The sequence below is a fragment of the Pan troglodytes genome, chromosome 3, assembly GCF_028858775.2.
Source record: "Pan troglodytes isolate AG18354 chromosome 3, NHGRI_mPanTro3-v2.0_pri, whole genome shotgun sequence".
Taxonomy (NCBI): domain Eukaryota; kingdom Metazoa; phylum Chordata; class Mammalia; order Primates; family Hominidae; genus Pan; species Pan troglodytes.
In genome coordinates, this window is record NC_072401.2 from 148673820 (window position 1) to 148690097 (window position 16278).

Genomic DNA, 16278 nt, shown 5'->3' on the forward strand with positions numbered 1-16278 from the left:
TAGTGGAAAAAAACAGTGAATCTAAGATCTAAAGACACAGGTTTCCATCCCGGCTCTGACATGTTTTAGTTGTCATTTAATTTTATTCAGCCTTAAAAAAGATGAGAACTTTGCAATATGTGACTTGGATGAACCTTGGGACATAATATTAAATGAAATAAGCCAGTCACAGAAGGACAAATACTTCATGATTCCACTTACTTGAGGTATCTAAAATAGTCAAACTCATAGAAGCAATGAATAGAATGGTAGTTGCCAGGGGCAGGAGGGAGGAGTTGATGGGAAGTTGCTAATCAATGAGTATAAAACTTCAGCTATGCAAGATGAATCAGTTCTACAGACCCTCTGTACAACTTTGTGCCTATAGATAATAATATTTATTGGGAACTTAAAAATCTTTTGAGGATAGATCTCATTAAGTATTCTTACCACAATAACATAAAAAAAGAAACAAAATAACCTCTTAGTATCCTAGTTTCTGCTTCCTTAAAATGAGGATGATATGCATGCATGAAAAAAATACTCAGTCTCCATCAATATACCTTCTTATGTGTTACTGCCATTATGTAGCTTGTAGATACATCTGACTTGTTGTAAGTTTGTCTAAATGTTACTGTTAAATCAGTTTGAAAATCATGTGTAGAGATTGTTTGTGTTTATTTGTGTAGAGTATGATAGGGAGAGGGGAAAAGGGCCTGATATGGATATTAGGAGCTCTGGATTCAAGTCTAGCACCGGCTGCTAACCTTATGGCCATGGCAAAATTGTTCAATTACAGTGCTTCAGCTTAATACTTATCTATCAAATTAGGGTTTAGACTAGATTACTTTGAAGATCCAATATGACTCTAAAATTCGTTCGTCTAAAAGAATTGAACATAAATTCTCAACCCAGTTTTAAACAATTGAGGACTATTTTACAATTTGCTAAATCCATCTCCACATGTTATTCCATAGACACTAGGTTTTCCTGACCCTTAGTGCCACCCTTACAGCATCTCTTCTTGGACATCAATTTTTAGGGATCATAAGCACTTATGAACAATTAATCACCAGAGAACAATTCTTCCTTCTTCTATTTCCCACCCAAGCTACTGCTCTTCAAAGTGTTACCTCATTTGTATGCAGTGGCCCAGCACCAAAGTGGAACAATGGGACAAGCAGAAAAGCCTTCATGCTCCCCGAGACAAACAGAATATGTGCTGAGGAGACACTGCACACACAACAGTGATCTTACCACTTGGAAAGGCAATGGGGAAGTTATTAATGGAGCAAAGCTTCCCCACTCTGTATGTGTTTAATGTTCTGAGGACAAAGATATGAAAATCTTGAACACAAGTGGAGTAGGTGGTTTTGTTTTTTAATCAAAAACACAAGTCCCAAAGAAGAATAGTTTAAAGTTTTGCTAGACTGCTTTGTGGTAGATGTGCATCCTCTACGTAGAACTACAGAGAGAACTTGGAGGACATAAACAATGGAGCAGAGAGATTACCAAGATAAAATGTCAGGAGTTAAAGGGAAGAATGAGATATGATGAAGAGAGATGCTGAAGGAAGGTAAAGAGCAGACCAGGTGGGAAGCATTGAATGGGTTCGCTAACATGGAGCTTCTCACCCCTGCAGCCCTGGGCTTCCTATGCTGGTCTGCCTGAGGTCATTCACCAGTTTTACATGGGGATTCACTGAAATTGCTGCTTGTAGACCTAACACTGGGTTACAACAGTATAGCTAACTCTTCCTAGCCCTGGAAGTGAAAAGAGAAAGCAGCATTTATACAGGCCCATGTGCCAAGCAGAGCACTAGACACTTTACTTATCACATTTAGTTTCAAAACAATAATCTGAAGGACTAAAATTTTTTTTCTAATAATTAAAGAGAGGTACAAAGAGGTTAATATTAGGCTCCTTCTCTGCTTTTCATAAAGTGACGTTTTTCTCCCCCTAATTAGTAAATAATTTGACACACAGTTTTTAATTACTAATCTTTTTTTTTATGACTGATCTTTCAATAATCATTTAAGCTGCCATAGAAATCAGAGCTGGAGGTGAACTAAGAGCAGATAGCGTCTGCTCCAACTCCCTCATTTTAGAGCTGAGGGAAGCAAGATCTACGATGATTAAATAACTCACCTAGATTTACATAGTTAATTAGCTAATGGCAGTGTCAAAAGAGAATCTAGGTTTACTACCCAGTCTAACACATTTTTCCACTGCTAGACATGAGTGATGCTCAAATGTCATTTTAAGTAACAAGGCCAAGATATACATTCAACATCTATCAACTCTCCTTAATTTAACCCCCATGTATGAATTTGCAGGTTTCTAATTTATTTTTATTCAATATTTGTGTCCTTTATTTTAAATATCCCTTACTGCCTAAAGACCATTCAATCCATGGTTAATTAACATTCCCCCACCCAAAACATATTGTCTACCTCATTAATAGTGTTGTGATTAGATCCACAATAATTCTTTAACCTTCATGATTATCTTTTACCAGCTGTAAAAACCTATCCCTTTCAATAGTTTGTAATTTAATGAGATTTCTAAAATTAGCTAGTTTTAAAAAATAATACTTAAAATAATTTTTAAAATTATAACTAAACAATACATGCACAAAGTAACCAATCGTAACAGTGTGAAAAGGAATAATAAGTCTCCCCATAATTTTGCATCATCAATGCCCTTCTCCAGAGGCTGTCCTGGTTAAGATTTTGTGTATTTGATGGGTTTTAAATCCTCTCAATAGCACTTACATCTCTATTAATTTTTAATAAAATGAAAGAGAAAATAAAATACCACACTAAAAACTGATATGTCCTTTGCACTTCTTTTAGTTATTAAGGCTGTTTTTCTAATAAACTGGCAAATGTTATTCCATGACAAATAAGAAATTACAATGAAATTTTGATCAATTTTGATGTGACATCTTTATGTTAAATATGTTTTTACCTTTTTTGGAGAACTGAATATTGTGATAATCAACCTCACTTCAAATGCCAAAAAATAAAGTGATATTTACAATGCAATAAAGAATGAGGTAAAAAAAACTCTAGAAAAAATTTTTATATGAGATATTAGTTTTTGAAAATCATCTTTTATTATTTTAGATAGTATTCAATTGATCACCATGCACATAATTGTTTTTTATGTGTAGAGCTTAAAATGAAGAAACATTAAATTTCTCATATATATTGAGTCATGCCACTCCACCATTGGTATATTTCTTTTTTTTATTTCTGAAATAACATCTTTGGTTACTTAAGGAAAAACATTGACACCACATTGAATATTATATTAGTTTCCTGGAGCTGTCATAAAAAAGCAGCACAAACTGGGTGGCTTCAACAACAAAAATTTATGGTCTCACAGTTCTGGAGGCTGAAAGTTCAAACTCAAGGCATCAGGAGGGTTTATTCCTTCTGAGGTCACATTCATAAGTACTGGGGGTTAAGAGCTCAACACCTTTTAAGGGTTTAGAATTCAGCTCATAATAAATATGGTTGAAAAAGTTCTCTAAACTGAGAAAACAAAAGTACCACCAATGTATAGGGTAGTAGTCCCATCTTACTTGTGGGGCTATAAGAGCTTCCAGCCCCCACATGAGAAGCAGGGCGAGGCATGGGGAGCATGTGGGACTCATGACAGGAGGCTGAGGGCTGGAGGTAGAAAGGCCCACCCCACTCAGCAAAGAGATAACTAGAATCACAGACACGGTTACAAGTGAGGTGCACCTGGGAGCCCGTGCCCATGGTGAACCTGAGGTCAAAGCAGAGAGGAGACAGGGCCAAAGACAAGCCTTGTGTAGGGATAGTCATCAGAGGCTTCACAGCAGGAAGGCTTTGTTTGAAAAAATGAAATCTGGCTTCTATGATTGGGCCTAATGCCCAGATGGCTGAATATTCCCCTCACACATAGAGGGCCTGGGCTTTGTGGGGTAGAATCCATCACTGGGAAAGCTGTCACAAGACACTGGGTTTGCTCCAGAAGCCAGAAAGTTCTCTGGTTTATGCACACTTCAGCCTGTTTTTTTGTTTGTTTGTTTTCTGTTTTTTGTTTTTTGCTTTTTTTTAATGCCAATGGGAGCAGAGTTCAGCTCACATGGTTGAGTTTGGTGGTCTCCTTTAACTAGTGGGGGAGCTATTGGAAGAGACATAATATCAAGGATGAAATCTGATGTCTGGCAGATGGTGGATTCACAAATATGGAGTACATAGAGGGATACGGAAGGGAAAGTACAAGAGCAGGAAACCAGACTGACGACAGCAATGATGATGAAGGGGCTCAGAAGTTTATTAGTCAAACTTCCAGGTAGATGAGTAGAGCAGAGCCAAAAACTCTACCCTAAACTACTAGTTCACAGTGACTATGCTGATGCCTAGAGGTTTGTCCTGATCAGTTCCGAAATGTGTTGCAAGGATTTTCTTATAGCAATAAACAACCAAAGTTTTTGAATGATTTACTTTTTAAAATATATAATGTTGATTTATCATTATCCACTTTAAAAAATGTTAATTACTCTGGTTTGTTTGATTTCCCATGTGCTTTCTAGGTGGGGGAGAAAGTCTATAGAGCTATAGGTAGCACATAACCTTCAGCCTATTTTACTTTGACCGTAGCCAATAATTAGTGATGGTGTTTACTTCTGCTTTGGGGGACAGTGTTTGTCTTAATCTCAGAATTCTCATAGGAATATTATCTAAGTCAATGCAGACAAACATATTTGTTGCTGTGACAGAAAATGTTGAAACCATCACCATCATGTACAACATCAAGGCTCTGACGCTGGGCAGCTGGGAGATAAAACACAGGATATTAGAAGCCCACAGACATTGGGTGGTGACAAGGATTACAGGGACTTTTGATGTTGATATTACTCCTTGGCCTGGGCAGATACTGGTGTGGTTTTAGGTCGCCAAATATTTCTGCAGACAGAACCATGCTGAGGCACAGCCAGAGCACGAGTGTCTTGGGACATACAAGTCTTTCTGAAGCAGTTCTTCAGCAATGGAGCCTCTTTGGGGAATGCTCACAGAGATTCAGATGTTTCTAGTTGTATGGAATTATTGCCTGGGATATGGCTCAAGTGGAACTGGGTGAGAGATGCCTTCAGGGTAGATTATCTTGGGGAAAGCAGTTCAGGCACCCCTGATGTCTAAGTGGATACTGTAAGGACTCTGTTAAGTATCTTTATGTGACTGAGTTTCTGAGATGTCTGTGATACGGTTTAGATCTGTGTCCCCTCCCAAATCTTATGTCAAATTTTAATCCTCAATGTTGGAGGAGGTATCTAGTGGGAGGTGACTGGATCATGGGGGCAGACTTCCCCCTTGCTGTTCTCATGATAGTGAGTGAGTTCTCATGAAATCTGGTTGTTTAAAGTGTGTAGCAGTTCCCCCTTAATTCTCTCTCTCCTGCTCTACCATGTGAAGATGTGCCTGCTTCCCCTTTACCTTCTGCCATGATTGTGAGTTTCCTGAGGCCACCACAGCCATGCATCCTATACAGTCTGTGGAACTGTGAGTCAATTGAACCTCTTTTATTTATAAATTACCCAGTCTCCATGCAAGGCTGGTTCAACATACGCAAATCAATAAATGTAATCTAGCATATAAACAGAACCAACGACAAAAACCATATGATTCTCTCAATAGATGCAGAAAAGGCCTTTGACAAAATTCAACAACCCTTCATGCTAAAAACTCTCAATAAATTAGGTATTGATGGGACGTATCTCAAAATAATAAGAGCTATCTATGACAAACCCACAGCCAGTATCATACTGAATGGGCAAAATCTGGAAGCATTCCCTTTGAAAACTGGTACAAGATACGGATGCCCTCTCTCACCACTCCTATTCAACATAGTGTTGGAAGTTCTGGCCAGGGCAATCAGGCAGGAGAAGGAAATAAACGATATTCAATTAGGAAAAGAGGAAGTCAAATTGTCCCTGTTTGCAGATGACATGATTTTATATCTAGAAAACCCCATTGTCTCAGCCCAAAATCTCCTTAGGCTGATAGGCAACTTCAGCAAAGTCTCAGGATACAAAATCAATGTGCAAAAATCACAAGCATTCTTGTACACCAATAACAGACAAACAGAGAGCCAAATCATGAGTGAACTCCCATTCACAATTGCTTCAAAGAGAATAAGATACCTAGGAATCCAACTTAGAAGGGACATGAAGGACCTCTTTAAGGAGAACTACAAACCACTGCTCAAGGAAATAAAAGAGGATACAAACAAATGGAATAACATTCCATGCTCATGGATAGGAAGAATCAATATTGTGAAAATGGTCATACTGCCCAAGGTAATTTATAGATTCAGTGCCATCCCCATCAAGCTACCAAGGACTTTATTCACAGAATTGGAAAAAACTACTTTAAAGTTCATATGGAACCAAAACAGAGCCCGCATTGCCAAGTCAATCCTAAGCCAAAAGAACAAAGCTGGAGGCATCACGCTACCTGACTTCAAACTATACTACAAGGCTACAGGAACCCAAACAGCATGGTACTGGTACCAAAACAGACATATAGACCAATGGAACAGAACAGAGCCCTCAAAAATAATGCCATGTATCTACAACCATCTGATCTTTGACAAACCTGAGAAAAACAAGCAATGGGGAAAGGATTCCCTATTTAATAAATGGTGCTGGGAAAATTGGCTAGCCATATATATAGAAAGCTGAAACTGGATCCCTTTCTTACACCTTATACAAAAATTAATTCAAGATGGATTAAAGACTTAAATGTTAGACCTGAAACCATAAAAACCCTGGAAGAAAACCTAGGCATTACCATTCAGGACATAGGCATGGGCAAGGACTTCATGTCTAAAACACCAAAAGCAATGGCAACAAAAGCCAAAATTGACAAATGGGATCTAATTAAACTAAGGAGCTTCTGCACAGCAAAAGATACTACCATCAGAGTGAACAGGCAACCTACAGAATGGGAGAAAATTTTTGCAATCTACTCATCTGACAAAGGGCTAATATCCAGAATCTACAATGAACTCAAACAAATTTACAAGAAAAAAACAAACAACCCCATCAAAAAGTGGGTGAAGGATATGAACAGACACTTCTCAAAAGAAGACATTTATGCAGCCAACAGACACATGAAAAAATGCTCATCATCACTGGCCATCAGAGAAATGCAAATCAAAACCACAATGAGATACCATCTCACACCAGCTAGAATGGCGATCATTAAAAAGTCAGGAAACAACAGGTGCTGGAGAGGATGTGGAGAAATAGGAACACTTTTACACTGTTGGTGGGACTGTAAACTAGTTCAACCATTGTGGAAGTCAGCGTGGCGATTCCTCAGGGATCTAGAACTAGAAATACCATTTGACCCAGCAATCCCATTACTGGGTATATACCCAAAGGATTATAAATCATGCTGCTATAAAGACACATGCACACGTATGTTTATTGCGGCACTATTCACAATAGCAAAGACTTGGAACCAACCCAAATGTCCAACAATGATAGACAGGATTAAGAAAATGTGGCACATATACACCATGGAATACTATGCAGCCATAAAAAATGATGAGTTCATGTCCTTTGTAGGGACATGGATGAAGCTGGAAACCATCATTCTCAGCAAACTATCACAAGGACAAAAAACCAAACACCACATGTTCTCACTCATAGGTGGGAATTGAACAATGAGAACATGTGGACACAGGAAGGGGAACATCACACACCAGGGCCTGTTGTGGGGTTAGGGGAGGGGGGAGGGATAGCATTAGGAGATATACCTAATGTTAAATGACGAGTTAATGGGTGTGGCACACCAACATGGCACATGTATACATATGTAACTAACCTACACGTTGTGCACATGTACCCTAAAACTTAAAGTATAATAAAAAATAAAATAAATAAATAAATAAATAAATTACCCAGTCTCAGGTAGTTCCTTATAGCAATGTGAGAACAGACTAATATAGTCTGTATGCTGTGTTCAGTGTTGACAACCGTAACTATTGTGCCTACTCCTTTGATACCTCTGTTCTTCTTTTTTTCCCCCAACTTTTAAGTTCAGTGGTACCATGTGCAGGATGTGCAGGTTTGCTACGTAAGTAAAAGCATGCCATGGTGGTTTACTGTACAGATCATCCCATAGCCCAGGTATTAAGCTCAGCATCCATTAGCTATTCTTCCTGCTGCTATCCCCCAAACAGTGAGTGTTGTTCCCCATGGTGTGTCCATGTGTTCTCATCAGTCAGCTCCCACTTATAAGTGAGAACATATGGTATTTGGTTTTCTGTTCCTGCATTAGTTTGCTGAGGATAATGACTTCCAACTCTATCTATGTCCCAGCAAGGGACATGATCTTGTTCCTTTTTATGGCTGCATAGTATTCCATGGACATCTATGTTTTATTGGCTGGCTCTTCTTCACACTGAGTTACTGAGTTAGCCTGGCAGGAGCTTTCAAGAAACTTGAGTGAAGGAAATTAGGAATGCAGGACTGAATCAGGGAGCTCACTTTTTGAGTAGTGGATCCCAATCCCAAGACCCATGACAAGGTATTGAGTCTTTGGTCCAGAAGGAAACACTAGGAAACTGTGTCAGTTAAGAGGTCTACTATTTCCTTCTGGGTTTAGTCTTCCTTGAGGGGACTTCCTCTCTCCTTCATTCTTCACTTCTCATCAAGGGAAGAGGCAGGACATATCTGACTGGTGAAATTCTTTACTTTCATCTTCTCTGGACTCAGTTCTCAAGGAGGGTGATTTTTGAACTCTATGAGGAAGCTCACAGGAGCAAGCATTGAGCCTGTATGAGAGCCTGAACTTGCCCAGTCTGCCAGTAGCTAGGTGGTTAAGATTAATTCTGGGGGAGAATAGAGACTCTGATTAGAACAGATTAAAGCTCTATTCTCTAATCAACCTTAACAATTATGATCTGTGTGACTCCTTTGTTTCTTATGAATTTGTTTTATACTTGGAGCAGAGAGGATATAATTATCCCTCAATAAACCCCATCATTTTCCCTTGTGCTTTGTTCAATTGTTTTTGTTTTGAAGGTCTTTCTCATCTAAAATTGCATAAATATTAGCCCATATTTTCTACTTGTTTTTTTAATAGTGTATTTATAAAAGTTTCTCATAAAATTTATTTTTAAAATGAGATAGAGAAGTAATCAACATTACTGTACAATAGTAAATATTAAAAATGCAGATAAAAATTAAAATCATACTTAAATTTTATACTGTGTAGCTTCTACTGCCAAAATTACTAATGTGCGTTTTTTTGCAAACTTAACTTTATGTTTAATTGATTTAATTGTTTACTGTCAATTTTTTTACAGCAGGATTTCTCTATTCTTGAACTTTTAATTTTGACTTATCTTTTGTTGGGCTCCAGAATATGATATACAGAAACTGTATTCATAATGCAGTTTCTGAACCTTGCATATCTAAGAATGTTTTCCAGTTGTTTCACCCAGGAACCAAAAGTTTGCTCTATAGCCCTCAATTCTCAACTGTACAGTATTTCAACTCTCTTTTCTCTCCCCTCAAACTTTGTAGACTCTACTTCTTTTTACCTTCTGGCATTTATTGTTGCAAAGGAGAAAGCTAAATACTTGTTTAATTTTTAGTCCAATGCAGGTGATCCGTGTTTTCTCCTTGGATACAGGTAGGAGTCTCTCTCTATTTGAATATTCAAAATATTCCCAACGATTTGTCTAGCTATGAATATCTCCTTATTAATTGTGACTAGAGCATGAAAAGCTATTTTAATATGCATATTCAGAATTTTGGGGTGTGTGAGGAACAAGAAAGCATTCTTAAAATATATTTGATTATTGTCTCATTTCCAATTATTGTGTATTCTTCCTCAGGAACTTCCATATTTGTCGTCTTCTCTCATTGTTTTCATTTCTTAGTCCTTCCCCTGCAATTTGAGATCGTTATTCAAGTTTGTCCTCAACATCACGGACTCAATTTTTCATTGTGTCAATTTCACTCTTTTTCTACTCTGTACCTTAATTCTCCCAGGACATTGTATTGAATGCCTTCCTGATTTTATATGGTGCTCATTCTCATATCATCTGGTTCTATCCTTATGACTTTCTAGTTTCTACTTTTGTCTTTATGAAGATACAAAGCAGTTTTCTAAAACTACCACTTTAACAGGTTTGTTCTTTTTCCCAAGTTAAGCCTCTGGATTAATGCTTAGTTTTTCTTTCATCTCCTACATCCCTCAGTTAGGAGGATGCTCTTTAGTCCTGGTATTCAAAGGCAAGCAGAGTGGACAGTCTCCCCTTGGTTCTATTCACTGACCATGTGATGCTGGTGGAATCCTCTTCTGCTAACTAAAGGTGGGTGGTAGTTGGTAAAAATTCTTGTGTTTACCAGGCATTCTTCTAGGGCTGATGTTTATTCTTTTACTTTAACCCACTACTTTGGTCAGTTCTTGAAAACATCTAGTCTTAGGGGTGAAGCTTCTTTTGAAGCTTACAGACTTACTCATGGTCCCATTTTTGTCCTCATTCTTAAAGGACAGGACTTTGGTGGTCACAATATAACCAAAATCTCTTTAGGTTAACAGCACTCCTTATGCATAATTTGAAGACCTGAGAGGTAGGGGTTAACACATCCAGAACTGATCCCCTGCAGGCCAGCTTCTCAGAAAAGAAGATGGACGCTAGCAAAGCTCCATAGAAACTAGTTAGGCTCAATGCTCAAGGCAATCAATCGTGACCTATTGCAAAGGCTTGTCAGGAGGCCTCTCTCTCCTGACAGGGGAGAGGTTGGTGTTCCCCAAACTATGATTGCCCATGTGGTAAATCTTACTATTTGTATGCCATGCCCTATGACTGCAACCACAGGGCCTCTCTCCTTGGTCCCTCTCCCGCTCCCTGCCACCCCCTGCTGATCATGCAGGGGAGGGGCTGATGTTACATCAAATCACGAATGCTGAACTGTACCAAGGCTTTGCCATGTCATATTGCTATTGCGTCTGGCTCCTAATCATACAGCATCTGATGATAGGATAATGGGAGACCAGCACCCTGCTATTGCTCCTGCCTCTGCAAGTTCTCACAAAGCAATGCTGCTCTCAGTTGGTCTGCTGTGAGTGCTGCTTACCAAGTTACCTTGCTAGCATGGCAATTGTTCCAGTAAATGGAATATTTGTCTAGGCACACATCATGGCCTTCCAGAAGCAAGTCAGGAAAGCAGAGATAGATTAAAGACTCAAAGAGAGGGTCTAGTAGCAGAGTTGTTGTCAGCCTTTGGGAGTTGGTGACTATCAGCAGGAATGACCCCTGGAAAACTGAGGAGTGGGAGACCTACAGGGTTAAGACTCAATGATAGAATTTATTGTTTTTTTAGTGAGAGTAAAATAAGTTGCTAAAGATGGGATGGATACTGTACTGAGAAGAAAGCTGAACCACTGCTTCATAACACTCATGGAAAAATAAAACAAAATCACATGGTGCCATGATCACTAAAGAATGGGTAGAGGAGATAATTAGGGAAGGGTACTGACCATCAGCAAACAGGGATAAGTGGACTCCCAATTCTAACTCCTCTCTATGAGATCAAAACGGGAAAGGGGACAGTCCCTTATAGTGGTGGCCTCCTCCAGAAGTCTGTTGCTGGGTCTGCCTTCCACTGCTAGGTGTTTCAAGGGAGAGCTGGTAGTTATTTCAACGTGTCTTCACAATACTGTGCTGCTCCTGGTGCCTTCTGAGCTCCTGGCAATTTATAGAGATACACTAGCTAGTGTCTGTCCAAAAACTGTCAACAATAAATTTTAGGATCTGAACTGAGCAAGCTAGTCAGGACAGCTGTTTCTTTCTTCAGAAGTCCCCAAGTCATTGGAAGAACTTGGAATTAATGCTTAGATTGTGGTTAGCCTTTACTCCAACTCTGTAATAAAGTCATACAGGAGGGTCTTCCAAACTGGAAAATGTGCACTTTCTACATTGTTCTTACAATGGTCTCCCCTGCCTTGTCTGCAGTGAACATATTCAGTAACTTGGGGTTGTCACCAATCATCTATCATCCAAGAGGACATCTAATTTTCCTCTGGGTTTCCCACAGCAAAGTCAATATCTAGACTCAAAGCTAATGGGTTGAAATGGAATGGGCTGCTGAAGAAGTGGGAGATGATACTTACAAGCCACCCACTGGAATTGGGAGAAGGGAAAGGACTAAAATATGGACTGAAATGAAGGGTTAACTTGTCCAAGACTGACCTCTCCAGTCTAGCCCGCCCCCCCTCCTCCACAAAGAAGGCTGGCCTCCTGCACAGCTCAACGTAAACCATCTAGTCTCAGTGCTTAAGTCCATTAATTTGGTCAAAAGCAAGGCTTGAACTTAGCTCATCATGCGGAAGCGGAGAGAGGAAAGTGCTGGTGCTTCCTCAACTATGAATGCTGGTGTGGTAAACCCTACTGCTAGTTTGCATGCCCCCCAAACCTCACCAATAAAGCTGCAACTGCAAGGCTTGGACCCCAATCCCTCATTATGCCAGAGAAGAGGCTGGCATTGTATCCAACCACTAATGCTGACCTGGCAGGATAGGATTGAAATGAAGGCTGTGCCACTCCTCTTGCTATTGTTCCCTGGCCTCAGATCATACCAAAGGAGGAGCTGGTGTTTCCCCAGTCATGTCTGGCCCCAATAGACCTCTGTGTGCAGCTCTAGAAAGAATAGGAACATCTATTGATCCAGTGTCTGAGAGCTTTCTCCAGTGCCCCACAGACACAGTGAGAATGCTGCTTGTCCATCTGTCCTGTTTGCATAATAAAAACCTTACAAATAAGGTCAAAATTCTGAAAGAAGATAGAGCTGATTTGTTCCAAGTGTTTTTCAGTTGATGACTACTCCAAACCAGCCACCCCAGGTAAAGATCTAAAGATATTTGACCTGAAGAATGAGACTGCCAGCCCTTGAGTCAAAGGGAACCAGGCCATGCCGCACACCAAAGACCCATTTTTAGCAGCAGTGGGGACTTGAACCTATCTACTGTTTGTGACTCTGGCCAGGGAGCTCTGCGTGGGGCTCTGGTCACATTTACACCAGTGGGATGAACATGACCCTTGACTGTAGCCATGTGCCCAGTCTCTGTGGCTCTGGCTTCTGCTCATGTTCCTCATTTGCTCTACGGTTCCCTGAGTGTGCTGGAGCCCTGCCAAAGACTATAGCCTGCTTGGTTGGGCCCTGACCACCTGCCCGTTGCCATCTGCCAGCTAATGTCCCACTTTAGCATGAATGAGGGCACCCCTGGAATCAGGATGCTGCCACCTGCCCCTGGGCACAGCTGCCACCTAGCTGTTGCTGCAAGGCCTCCATTCGCTTGTCTGGACCAATCAGATCAGATATGTGGAAGCTGGACCACCATCGCCTCAGAGGGAACCCTTCAGCCAGGTAAGTCCCCACTCCACTCTAGTCACATATTCTTGAAACTCCTAGTTCACTTTTTTTAGGTTGAAAATTCTACCCCATTTTACAGAAGCTTCACAGATAATTTTCACCCTCACTGGGTACATCAAACACTCAAAGTTAATCTCTAGAGTTTTCATCAACACTGACTTAGTTGTTTTATCTGTCAGGCAATAAAGGTATGGTTCTAGGGTTTATGAACTATTTAAGGGCATAGAAAAATATTTTAGATCTGACAAAATATTTAGATCTGACAAAAGTAGTTCCAAAACAAAATAACACACTCTCAAATGATCTCAAAAGCAAAAGCCTTTACAATTCTTCGTAACCCAAACTTCTTACTTATGAAATATGAGTGTATTTCATCATCCAATAGGGTGGAGCATCTAAACTCAAGCAAGCCAAGGACCTGAGAGTGTAATCTCATGGCAGACCCTCCCTGACTGCTCACATTTTCCAACCTCATCCTTTCCCTCAGTTGCTGTGTGGCTGCCACTAAATGGTAGGTGCAACATGGTGCTGTGCGTACTAACCACAGGGCCCATAGGCAGAGTATTTTTTGAACGAATGGGTGCATAGATGAATGAATAAATAAATTAAGCAATGTATAAATCCTCCAATAGAAATATTTTAAGATATTTTTAAAAATCAGAATGAGAGGGGAATGGGGAGTTGCTGCTTAATGAGTAAAGAGTTTCAGTTTTGCAAGGTGAGAAAATTCTGGAGATTGGTTGTGCAACCAAGTGAATATACTTAACACTGCTAAATATACTTAGAAATGATGAAGATGTCTAAGTTTTATGTTATGTTTTTCACCACCATAAAAAATTTAAAAATCAAACAAAATTTTTAAAAAGTAGAAATAAAATTTACAGAAAAATTCAGAATACACTTATGACAGCTATCTGAATCTCACTGCAGCCACTCTTCAGTTTTCATCAACATAGCCCTGACTTCTTTGTCCTATTTTCACATAATATGTATGATTTATTCTATGACTTCTTTTGGTGGGGGGGTCAGTAACTGACAGTTCCATTTGACAGTCCAGACAGAATTTGATGGTGTAATTACAAAAACAAAATAAAAATAATTTTACTTTCAATTTTATGTAAAGAAGAACTTAACCCTTTTGTACAGTTTGAAAATTAAAACTTGACTTTTAGCAACAGGCTAGAAATTTTTAACAAATTTCTCAATAACTTCTCAAATTTCTGAAATAACTTCTCAATTTATAGTAAGCCATATCTCTCCAGTGTGTACATTTATAATCACCTAGAGTCTCTGCACTCAGAAATAACTACTATTAATGTGTTAGTGTATGATATATGCACAATATAAATATATTTTACATTGTTTTATATCTTATTTTTCTATTTAAGGTATCAGGAGCATTTTTTCTGAAATTAACACATATTTGGGGTTTCCTATATTAATTTGGAATAAAATCCAAAGTCCTCACCTTGGCCTACAAGCCCCAGTGTGATCTATCCTAAGCCTCCCTGTCTAATTTCAGCTTCTTCCACTTCCCACCTTCCACTCACTGTGTTCTAGTCACACTGGCCTTCTTGCTGGTCCTTAGGCAATGATCAGCATGCACTTGCCTCAGGACCTTTGCACTTATTGCATCTTCCCTCTGGAACCCCTTTCTTCAGATATTCACGAGGGCTTCTCCCTCATTTCATTGCTGTCTCACCTTATAATAGATAAGCACCTTATATAAAGTGATAACCATTGTGTATCCCCTTGCTCTACTTTATTATTTATTGTAGCACTTAACACTGACTTAATATTATATTATATAGCTATTGATTGTTAAGACCTGGTTTTCCTAGAAGAATGTAAGCTCTACAAGTGCAGAGACTTTGTCTTGTTCATTCTTCTATCCCCCGACACTAGGTTCTAAATCACCGTTTGTTGAATGAACCAATGACTTTTGCTTTAACCTATTTCATGACTGCACAGAACTCTGTTGCATGGATGTTGCTAAATACATTTAGCTAATTCCCTTTTCTGGGATACTATAGATTGCACTGTAGTGGAATACTTAAATATGTTCTCTTAAATACAGTAGTTTTCCATTGTTTTATCCGAGTTAATTACATTGAGTGCAGCAGCTTCCTAGCCATCCCCCTTCCTCTTTTCCCTCCTCTGACAGTTTGTATCACAGACAGACTGATATCACACTCCTTTCCTTGCCCTCCATGTACAGAAGCTTAAGTCCAAGCTCTGACTGCTGGTGTGTCCCTATTCTACCTTCCCACTGCGGTTTCCCAGGGTGGGAGGAGGGGGGAGGATCACAAGAAAATAATGGGTACTAGGCTTAGTACCTAGGTGATGAAATAATCTATACCACAAACCCCATGACACAAGTTTACCTATGTAACAAACCTGCATATGTACCCCTGAACTTAAAATAAAAGTTAAAAAAATAATTTAACTATTCCAAAAAACACTCCACACTTCCCACTGGATGCAGGTTGTCCCTCTTACCATTTGCTCTAATTATGCTTTAGTGTACACTGTTCCCTCTTCACAGAATATATTCCTATTTATTTACAAGCCTAAATTCCACCCATCTTTCAAGTCCCTTGCCAGTCCCTCCTGATTGCGTCGTGCCTTCCTTGAATCTAGTCTGCATGATCTCTCACTTCTCTGAGCTTTTCTAATACTCCCTATGTCTAGCACGCATGGTGGCTTCTGACAATGTTCAGGCGCCTCGTGAGCTTTAGCTACAATCACATGAACTGCAACTTCCTGAAGCACTTTCAAAGTCCTATGCAGTCCTAGTCAGAAAATAATAAATATTTTTAAAATTTAGCAGTTTCACCAAGGTAAAAACTTTTATGCAAAATGAGATA

At 39.4% G+C, this 16278-nt stretch overlaps 1 protein-coding gene across 14 annotated transcripts in view; it reads right to left on the minus strand.

The window, feature by feature from the left end:
- The window catches only part of TTC29 (tetratricopeptide repeat domain 29), a 243679-nt gene that overhangs the window by 187320 nt on the left and 40081 nt on the right, over window positions 1–16278 (minus strand). The gene's annotated exons all lie outside the window — the stretch shown is intronic.